The sequence below is a fragment of the Drosophila bipectinata genome, chromosome 3R (assembly GCF_030179905.1).
Source record: "Drosophila bipectinata strain 14024-0381.07 chromosome 3R, DbipHiC1v2, whole genome shotgun sequence".
Lineage (NCBI taxonomy): Eukaryota > Metazoa > Arthropoda > Insecta > Diptera > Drosophilidae > Drosophila > Drosophila bipectinata.
In genome coordinates, this window is record NC_091739.1 from 2,371,508 (window position 1) to 2,381,730 (window position 10,223).

A 10,223-nucleotide genomic window follows, 5' to 3' on the forward strand; every position below is an offset into this window, starting at 1 on the left:
ATTTGCTGCTAATCGAACTTTATGTTTTGCATTCCTGTAACCGCTGAACAAATCGAATTGGAGTTGTGAGACAAGGCCGCTGCCACGCCCACTATCGACCTCCGCCCCGTGGGGTTCTTGGAGTAACTATCCCAATCGTGGGGCATACATAGTATGTTCTCATGTTGCGACTGTCAGTTTAATACAAATGAACTGTTTATGTTAATAAATGAGCTCACCGGTTTATGTCGGGGCGGAGTAGTGGGACTCCCCCAGGTGAGGGGCGTATTACATCATTAAAGCAACACCTGTGGTGGTAGTTCTGGTGGTGTGTGTGCGCCATTGGGGGGCAATGGTGTGTGTGTCAATGTCAAGAGGCGCCCACGCACTGGAGCGATCCCGAGGCGCCCTCCCCTGAGGCGTCCTGGTCGCCTGGCAAGCAAATTACAGCTAATTAACATTTCTTTTTTTTTCAATTTGTGCCACAGATATTTCGCAAAGGATGTAAAAAAAGTTAATACACTTGAAAAAGTTTGAAATGAAATTTAATATCTTAGATATAAATATTTATTGCCTTATTTGTTAGCAACTTAATAATACAAAATTATTTCTCATCCTATTTAAAATTAATATTCCATAAAAATCTACATATTTTTCTCCCAGTGCAGTCAGCTGAAAGCCGACCGTGAGAGTCTTTGCCGCTCTGTTGGGCGTTTAATAGCCGGAAATCTGTCTATTTCCGCTTGCCGTGGCGTTGATTATACTTAATAGATGACCGGCTGGCTGGAGGAGCTCAGCCCCCCTAGCTCATGGCCTCCTTGCGCCCTACATCCCACCCGGCCGCATTCTTCTTTACCTGCTGCTAATTTTTCTTTTCTCCTGCTTTTGGTCTGATACTCGAGTATTAGTCGAGCTGTAATTATGCTCTAATTATATCCCATATGGTGTGTGTGAGTGGGCCGGAGTGTGCCTGTGGCGAAAAGAAAAATCTCTGCTCTGATGTAATTACAACCCAACGTGTAAAAAGCTTGAGAGCTGCCTCCTACGACCGACTGGGACTTTAATCCCTGTTTTCGTATTTTTTCCCGCATGGAATGTGCGGTGTACTGTCAGAGACACAGCCAGATACCCTTGCATGCGTCTAATAGGGCTGTCAATTACCGGAAATTATTACAGATAACCACAAACCGTTTTCTATTAAACCATATATTCATTGCTGGTTTTTTTCTCTCTTTGCAGGTGAACTGAAATAATGCCAATCAGAAAGTGAAACGATTTAATTTTCGAACAATAACCGAGAAATATCCGAAAGGCCATTGATGTAAAAGTAACATTTAATTAAGCTACAAACTTAACGATACATATCAAATTTAGTCTGATTTTCTTTAAAATAATAGTCCTACTTATAATAAATACTAATAGAAGTAAGAAGAATAAATAATCCAAACAATCATTAAAGCATTAAACTTAAACTCCAATCACAAAAGTAAAGCATTCCAAGCCAAGTTCAAAACTGAAATAAATCTTTAATTAAATCGACTGTGTGGAAGAATGCATTGTAATTGAATGGAAATAACGAATCACGCGAGTTCTTCTATTCCGCCGTAAACGTACCCTTAGCCTTAGCCGTAGCCGTAGCCGTATAACGGTAAATTCCAAATCCGCGTGTGAGCTTCGGCGTGCGTGTGTTTGTGTGAGTGTGGCGTGAAATCGCTTTGTCATGTAATGTCTTTATGCCTCTCAGCGGATCAAGCGCTTAAACGATAAGCAAAAGCAGCTGCCTGGCTCCATTTCGCTCCCGTTCCGGATTTATATGCATAAATGAAGGCACGCATGCTTCGAGAGGACCTTCAATTCTATCGCACACACGCCAACGGATTAGCTGCAACATAAAAGCGCCCAACAACAGCCGACAAAGGCGCAGGAAAATATACCCAACAAGGGGAAAGCATACATAGGAAAGCAGCAGGAAGCTGGGATTTGGATTTGGACTTGACGGCGTCCTGCCATGACGTCAACTGTGTGCAAATGGGCAAGCAATTAAGCCGTTAACGATGTGCGCGCTCTCAAAGGTCCCGCAGCCAGATACAGATACTCTAGCTGGCAGCCAGCTCCAGATACAGATACCCAACCGAGTTCGAGTCAACAGCTCCGCAGTGGAGATAGCAACCTTTACGAGCATAAGCGAACCCATGAAAAATGCATTCAGCCGTCTTGTGTCCAATGTCGCTGATTAATTCCAAGTAAGTTGATGAGCTTTTGCTTTTTACGTCCTTTCCTTTACGATACCACTCCGGGGCATTAAGGGTTTACGAGAGTTCCTGGGACAAAAAACAGACAACCGTTAATTTCTTGTAATCATCAAAGTTTCTAAATGAAGTCTTTAGCTCTTAATATAGTTTCAGCAAAGTCTCTATCAGGCTGGATTTGTAGAGTAGAGACTAAACAAATTTCTACTAATTTAAAAAACTATTAATTATTCATAAGTGAATTGTTATTCAAACATTTTAACACAAAGCTAACAAACGATTTTCAACAATTTACTTGATTGCCTAAACAGAATGCACCCAGATCTTGTCTGTGGAAAAACAACATCGCCTTCAACCCATAATAAATTCCTATCCTTTATGCCCTTGCAACCAGAACAATCAAACGATTTTCAGCAAAATGCTTCTCGTTTTATACGAACATACATATATATGTAATTTCTGTTTTTAAAATTAGATTACAGACATTTGCCTGTGGCCAACATCCAAAATGGCAGCATACTCTTCATAGCTCATCAAAAATGCGAACGAATTTATAAAGAGATAGCAACGTGCCGGCAGGAAGAGGAGTTTTGGTTGGCGGCTGCTTCTGGTATGGCTATTATTGTCAGCTCGCTGGTTGTGCTAAAAATACAACATCCAAAATTATTTTTGAGGAAAGACAACCGAGGTGAATGAAGGCAGGCAGGCTGGCAGGAGGCCTCAAGGTCTATGTGGTGCTTCCATAGAAAGTCAGTATGAATTGTGTGTGGTGAGCGGACTTGGCATTTTGTTTGCCAAAAAATCGGACAGCCAAACAAATACATGCATAACTTGAAAGAGAAATCTTGGCAAGCCGGCTTCAGAAAGTCATCTAATTCTCTCAATTCAAACACTTTTGCCCAAACCACATGTACACACATGGCCAACATCGAAGCTTGTTTGTTGGCAGCCATTGAAAGTTGGTAAACTGAATGCAAAAAGCCAGGCCGAATGATATGTCCACGGTAAGAAAGGTTGGCCAAGATATGTATTGGGTGGAATACACACTTATTAGTTAAGACTTTTGGTAAATTCGTATAAAATATTTTTTGAAAGTGAACAATTTTTTATAATTATTACTACTAAGGAAGATGCATTATAGTTTTTTATAGAAGAAGTTAAGAATAAGTATTGTATGGTTGTATTACAAGTTCCAAAAAATTATTAGACTATATTTTTTATCTAAAACTTCTTGGAAACATAGGAAATGTATTTTTTGCAATGCAAAGAAAAACAATATTAATATTTATGTTTTTTGCAGTGTTGGTAGAATTCAAAGACATGAAGAAAGAAGCGAAAGCCAAGAGCTTGGCCTAAAACAGGCAATTCATAGGCAGTCGGCCTGCCAGCTCAGATTCAATGGCGCTCATTCACCGGCTTAGAAACACACACAACCGCCCATAGGGAAAGTGTGTGGCGTACACATATGAGCTTAAAGGAGGATTGTGGGGAGGGGCATAAATCAAGCTCACACACACACAAACTAGCTGATGGTGGGTGGTTCCTTGGCCGCCCACCAATGCTGCAACCGATGGCGCTTAAAGGCATTTTCGCAAAAGTTTCTGACTTGAGCATTTCAATCGCTTGTTTTATTGCTCACATATTTTATGCCGTTTATGCTCAAAATTCAACATGCGCGGCTCTGGCTCCTCATGAACACATACAAGCACTCACACACGCGCGAAAGCAGTGCTCCTTGCCGTCTGTCTGTGTGTGTCCTGCGGCGTTGAACAAGCAACTCTTGCCAGCGTGCTGAGGAAAAACCGCAATGCGGCACATTATGCGCGCTGGAATTCCCTCAAGTCCCTTTCATTCCCGACTTGGGCGCAAGGGAAAAAAAGGGAAAACGCAGTCGCGAAGAAATGCACAGCCCACGCCCTCCCTTGGGGGCGTGGCCGCAGTTGGACATGGCTATTTGGTTGCATTTTCCTTTCTTCATTTTCCACCCACTGATAAACTCGGGTAGTATTTGGTTCGCGGTTTTCCTCTGCTCTTCTCTGGTTTGCCTGCTTTTTGTTTGCCAAACTAGAAACCTGGGAAAAACATAGCTAATTAATGTTTTTATGCGTGAAAATGGATTTTAATTGTGCACCTGCTGTCGTTGACGTTGCGGTGAAGTAAATATTAATGTTCCCTTTGTGCGTTGACATTGCGCATACGCCCCGTGTGCTTCGCAGCAAGCTCTTCTGCTGCCGACAGCTTGGGCCTGAGCTCGGGGCTTTCCACTTTTGATTGAAATGTTTGTCAAGTTTATTTGCCCTGGGCTTCTTAAAATGATTTGGCAGGAGCAGTGGCAGTAGCAGTAGAAGCAACAGAACCAGTGCCTGGCAATCACGAAGCCAGGCAACAAAGTAAACACTTTTGAGAGCAAAGATGAGATGAATCGGGGCATGGGAATCCGACCATGGGAAAGGACTCGAAGCCAGCTCAGCACACACGGCCTTATATTGTTGGTACAATTAAGACAAAGCTTCTATCCCAGGTCAACCGGCACGCTCGCTCACCCACATACATATTGATTTTTATTCACTAATGAAAAGTGAACATAAAAAGCAAAAGACACTTAACCCTTTTATTGAATCGGCCACGCAATCTGCCGATGACGTCAGATAGTCACTGACTAACTGACTGACTGACAAAGTGACTGACTGAAGGACGCCCTGAATGACGGACAGGCTGGTGACTGAGTTTCCTGACAACTTGGGCAACAGCTTGCTTCAATGCCCCCAAGTGGTGCTTCCCCATCCACCGATACAAAAAAAAAAAATTTTTAAAACCAGAAACTGACACACAGGGTATTAAGTACTTGCTCTGTGAGCCGATAGTACCACATGTCGGATACGTAATTTTCAAGTGATCCTCATGGCATCAAGACTAGTGTCTCTAATCTTTTTATTTTAGTCCCGAAATTCCAATTGATTTCGTTCAGTGCACCTAAGTGTCAGTGTTCGTGTGGGTGGCATTCGTGTCTGACTGCCTCTCGAAGCGCACACATCACGCCTCTGTTAGGCTGGCAAGGGGCTTTTAACCCACATAATAATTACTGTACGGAAGGCTTCCACGGTCGAATGCGAATGCGAAAAGTTCGAGTCGATAATTGCAGCGGCTGTTTTGTTTTCTTTATTTCGGCTGTTTGCCGTAAACGATTGTTAAATATCAGTATTTAAATATCAGTATTATCAGTAATATCACGGGGTGTCTTGTAATCGGCGGTACTACTAATTGCTCTCGCCGTGCCACGCATCAGTGGCTCTGAATTCCTTTCATATATACTTCCCATTTTGGAATTTCGTTTTTTGGTGTTTGGGTATTTCGCATTCGCGATTGAGTGAGTAAGCAGTGCGCGGTCGGCTGCATGTGCCACTTCCGCTTGATAGCGTCATGGTTCCGGATCCGTATCCGCATCGAGTGGTTGGGGTGTTTATTTCCACATTCCAGGACAGCCACGACAACGCTGCACTGAAAGGGAACAACGTTTGCGTGTCATTCGGGCGTTAGTCGAAAAATGCGTTTGTTTTGATGGCTGAGGGACAGTGAGGAAATACCTCTTTCGGCATTTGTTCTGTCGTGGCATTATTACTTGGTTGTCTGTGCAGGGGAGCACGCCAACAACCACGATATCCCCTCGACTATTAATAGCCGGCCGACTTCGCATGCCAATTTTCCTAATTCCCAATTCCAAAAATTTTGCTTAATTTTTTAATAGCACCGGATGTATAGAATATTTGTTTAAAATGGCGAATTCCCCGAAGCGCTTAAATTAAGGCAACACTTTAATCTCCAACTCTCCGAGGAGGGCGGGGGAGACATTTTTTTCGCTCAGCAAAATGCATTTAGTATGCAAACAAAATGGGTACAAAACTGTCGTTATTTATGCAAACGTAACTTCTGCTCTTTAGAAATTATTATTTCGCTCCATTCACATTCGCAGACTCTGCGCTGGGGCCGTTGTTTCTCTTTCTGTTTGGTTTGCATTTCCGCCTTTATGTTTGCTCGCAGCCAGCACACACCCGCACTCGGCCAAACTCTCAATGCACACTCTCGAACACACACTCTGGCAGGCCACACGGAAGCAGAGACGACGCATAATGAGCGGTCGGAGCATTTGGCCCGCTTCCTTCCTTCCGTCTTTTAACATTTAGCTTGTCCTGTATAATATGCTGTGTGCTGTAACCTTTATCCTGTAATGCTTTAACCCGTAATAAGCTCAAACACCAAAGGGCACAGCAAGAAAAAAATTTTGTGTTTCTGCTTAAAGATATTAATATATTGAAGTTTTCGCAAAGCAATAGTTTTTGTTTCTTATAGACAAGGAGATCACGTACAAGTTGAATCACAATATTGATTTGCACTGTGCAGGCTTTAAGGCTTTCAGCCTGGCACCATCAATTAAAGCCAAAGACTTTGTGCCGTGTGTCGGGCAAATAAAGGGAAAAAAGTATGTATAACGTCCATTCACGTGGGTCGGGTGTTCAGGGACAAAGCATGGCGCGCCGTCACCAAATGAATGGCCAACTGACAGGCATCTATTAGGTCAGGAGAGGTGAGTGGCGAGTCCAAGGGGGGGTGACTGGTCTGGCTAATTTGCCACAGGCTCGTGGCCATTCACTAGCCGATGGCCTGGGTCGGCGGTGTTGTCTGTAACTGATGGAGTTGGGGCAAATTATATGGCACGGGCATCATCAACCAGTCGCCATCTCAACAATCACTTTCCAAATATGTCAACATAATTAATTTTCAATTATTTCAGTGGCATTTGCCGCGGCTACACACTCTGGCCTCCCACCACTCCGGCACTCCAGCACTTTAGCTCTCCGGGACTTGGACACTCGGAACCGGACTCATTGGGTGGGGCCCGGAGGTTGGCTGGCTGGGCGTAGTCTATTATTATTAATAGCAGAGTTCGCTTTGTTGGGTGACCCTCTGGTGTCACTTAGTATAATTGAGCGGCATTTGATGGGAAATAATTCACAATCCCGCTGGCTCACAATGGGCAAAGTAAATTATTTTTGATGTTCGTGGTGATGTTGATCGATTAATCACGAAAGCAACTGCCAATACATAGTTTTTCCTTCCCCCAACCACCTGGAGCATAATTTGCTCGTTGACCCATCAAATGGCATGACCCTGACCCGGCCAATGAAAACCGCAGGAAGGTGACAAGTCTGTGGTTTTCCCACAGCTTTGTGTGAGCGTGTTTGTATTTGCCACTTAATGGCAGGCCATCAATTTGGGCCTAGAAACAGTAGCGGCCGGGCTCCTTTCTCCGAGCCGAGTCAACAATCTCCATTTCGAGCTTGAAACGTGTCTTTGGGTGGCGAGGCCATCACCGAAAATTAAATTGAAGCTTCAAAGGCCTTTTTATCACCTGGCGTTAATCAAAATTCAAAACCCGACAAATGTTGCGGAAGTAATGAGAAACGCTTTGTGGGGCCCCGTATCGGATTGGTTCCATTCCAGCCGGCTGGCTCGTTTATCGCCGGATCCGGATTCCGAACTCCGGATTCCTGGGTAGTTGGTTTAATCATCGCCTCCGGCTTGTGGCGTCAAACCGCAGTGCTTCTCCAAGCTATTCGCCTTTGTCTCTCCGTTTCCATCGCCGTCTTGGAATGTCCTTGCCGGTGCTCCTTGTCTTTTGCTTTGCTTCCCGTTTTGCATAATAAATGTCACAGCTCACGAATGGGAACGAGAATGAACTACAATGGCAATTGGAATGAGCAGCAGCAGTCTGAGCAAAAAGCAAAGCCAAAAAAAAGCACAAAAGCCAAAGCAAAACAAGTCGCTTAACAAGCAGCCGAGCAACTACTTATGCTCAGGTGGAACTCAGATCTTCAAAGAGAACAAAAAAGTGGCAGGTGGAATGCTTTTTGTCGCAGGATGAGACTCACAGATACCTGGTAAACAATCAGAAACGTTCAAGTGGGAAAACTTGTTCAAAGGCTTATGAAAAAGGACTACAATTGCGATTGTTTTCCTTCCTTATAAAATACAAAATAATAAGAGTCTATTATTTTTATATTTGAAATAAATATTATTATGGGTATACATTTGTAGATAGTAAGAGAAATGCAGATTTATTTTGCCACTAAAATAACATGCTCGTAAAATTCGAGCTATAAGTGGATTTTCATGTGAATTAGAAGATATAATAAAAGTTACGTACTTGTTTATACAAATAAAAAATACATAAAGCAAAGTATGATTTTGATACACCATTGGCAGTAAAAATTGAATTTTTGAACCACAACATACAAAAAAAAAAACAAAAGGCATCTCTGGATTCCGATCAAAAATATACATTTTATTGTGCCATAAAAACTTTTTGTTGCCAGCCTTGTAACTCTTAGATGAATGCAGTACTCCCAGAAAGCATAATCGTGTGTTATACGGTATAAAACGGAAAATGGCAGAAAAGGAATCTTAACCGGAATTATTCATAATGTTCAGGAGGCACGCATACATTTGCATTTCACGGATGTGAGTGTCACTATCGAGACAAGGGGCAGTGCCGGGGCGGGACATTAACATGCCGGCTGAAATAGAACCATTGCGGATGACAGGGTAGTCGGAGACACAAGGTAGGGGCAACCTCGATACGAGCCCAGCCAAGCAAGTCATTCAATTTAGCTCCCAGACACACTCACACACACACACGTAGCGCAGAACGCAAGGACACCAGTAGCAGATATACTCTAATAAAAGTGAAAAAGGACGTGGGCAACGCTCGTGGAATTTCAAACATGTTGCATCTCCGTCAGCAGCTCGCAATCAGACAAAAACTAAACGTGAAGTGTTTTGAATAGAATGGAAATGCTTCCAGCGACATGAGTACATGGCAGAAACAGGACGAAACACGACAAAACAGGAAGAAACAGGAAGCGAAACGTTCATTGGAATCAGCAAGGCAAACAGAAGGGCGCCAAAAAGAAGCCAACAAGGCAAAAAAATAAATAAACATAAAAAATTCAAGCACAACAAAAGGAGACAAATAATTAAAGTAAAAAGTTTCCTTGCATCTGTTTACTTATCCTGAATTCCTTTTTTTCAAATTACACTTGCCAGCGGTATCAAGCTTCAATATTTCAAATAAAATTGTCAGCTCGGAGTCATAATAGACTCTTTGTTGATAACATATAACACAAGAAAGGGAAAATTAAAATATTTTGTTGGGTGAAAATTAAAATAATAAAGAAATTATGACTATTTCTTTCTTTATGGCTTGAAGTATTTTATTTTTCACTTTTATGAACTAAGATTAAATCCCAAAGACTTGTCTACAGAGTGTAGATTAAATATTAAAAATTCCTAGAGTATTTGTCTTTGGTGAAGCCATTGAAAAGTTCATATTTTGGCCCAGACTTTATTCATTTCACGTTGATTTGGCGGGTCAAAAACTTTTATCAGTCAAAACGCCAAGGAAGAACTCATCAAGGTCAAAACGTCGATGGCAGTGTCCTGGCGCTGCTGGAGCTGTTGAGTCCCATTGTTGTGGCTCAGGGGTTGGGTTAGGTTCCGGAAAATGTTCTTTTTCTTATTTTTGTATTTTTGGTTGCGGCTTGTCTGCCTCGCCTGACTGCCTTTGACAACGGCTCCAATGACTCGATGCCCGGCGAATGGCCATTGGAAATCGAAGGGCAGAGGGACGCTTGGAAACCGCGTCTTGGGTTCAGTGTTTATCGGCCGGCCGAGAAAGTAATTTCTTAAAAAAGTTCACCACCATAAAGTCGGGACCTAGGGCCGAAAGGGTCGAGAGTCCGCAACGAGTGTCAAGTGTTATTGACGATTTGTTGATGATGCTGCACAAAGAGTGGGGTGAAAAGGCAGGGAAGGGCATGAGAATGGAAATTGGGGCCTTGGAGGCTCATCCCAGAATCCTTTGCCGGAACTTGAGTGATGGAACTGACCACTACAAAGTTGTCAGTTGACTGCTGTTCTAGTCCAATTCTCTGCTTCGGG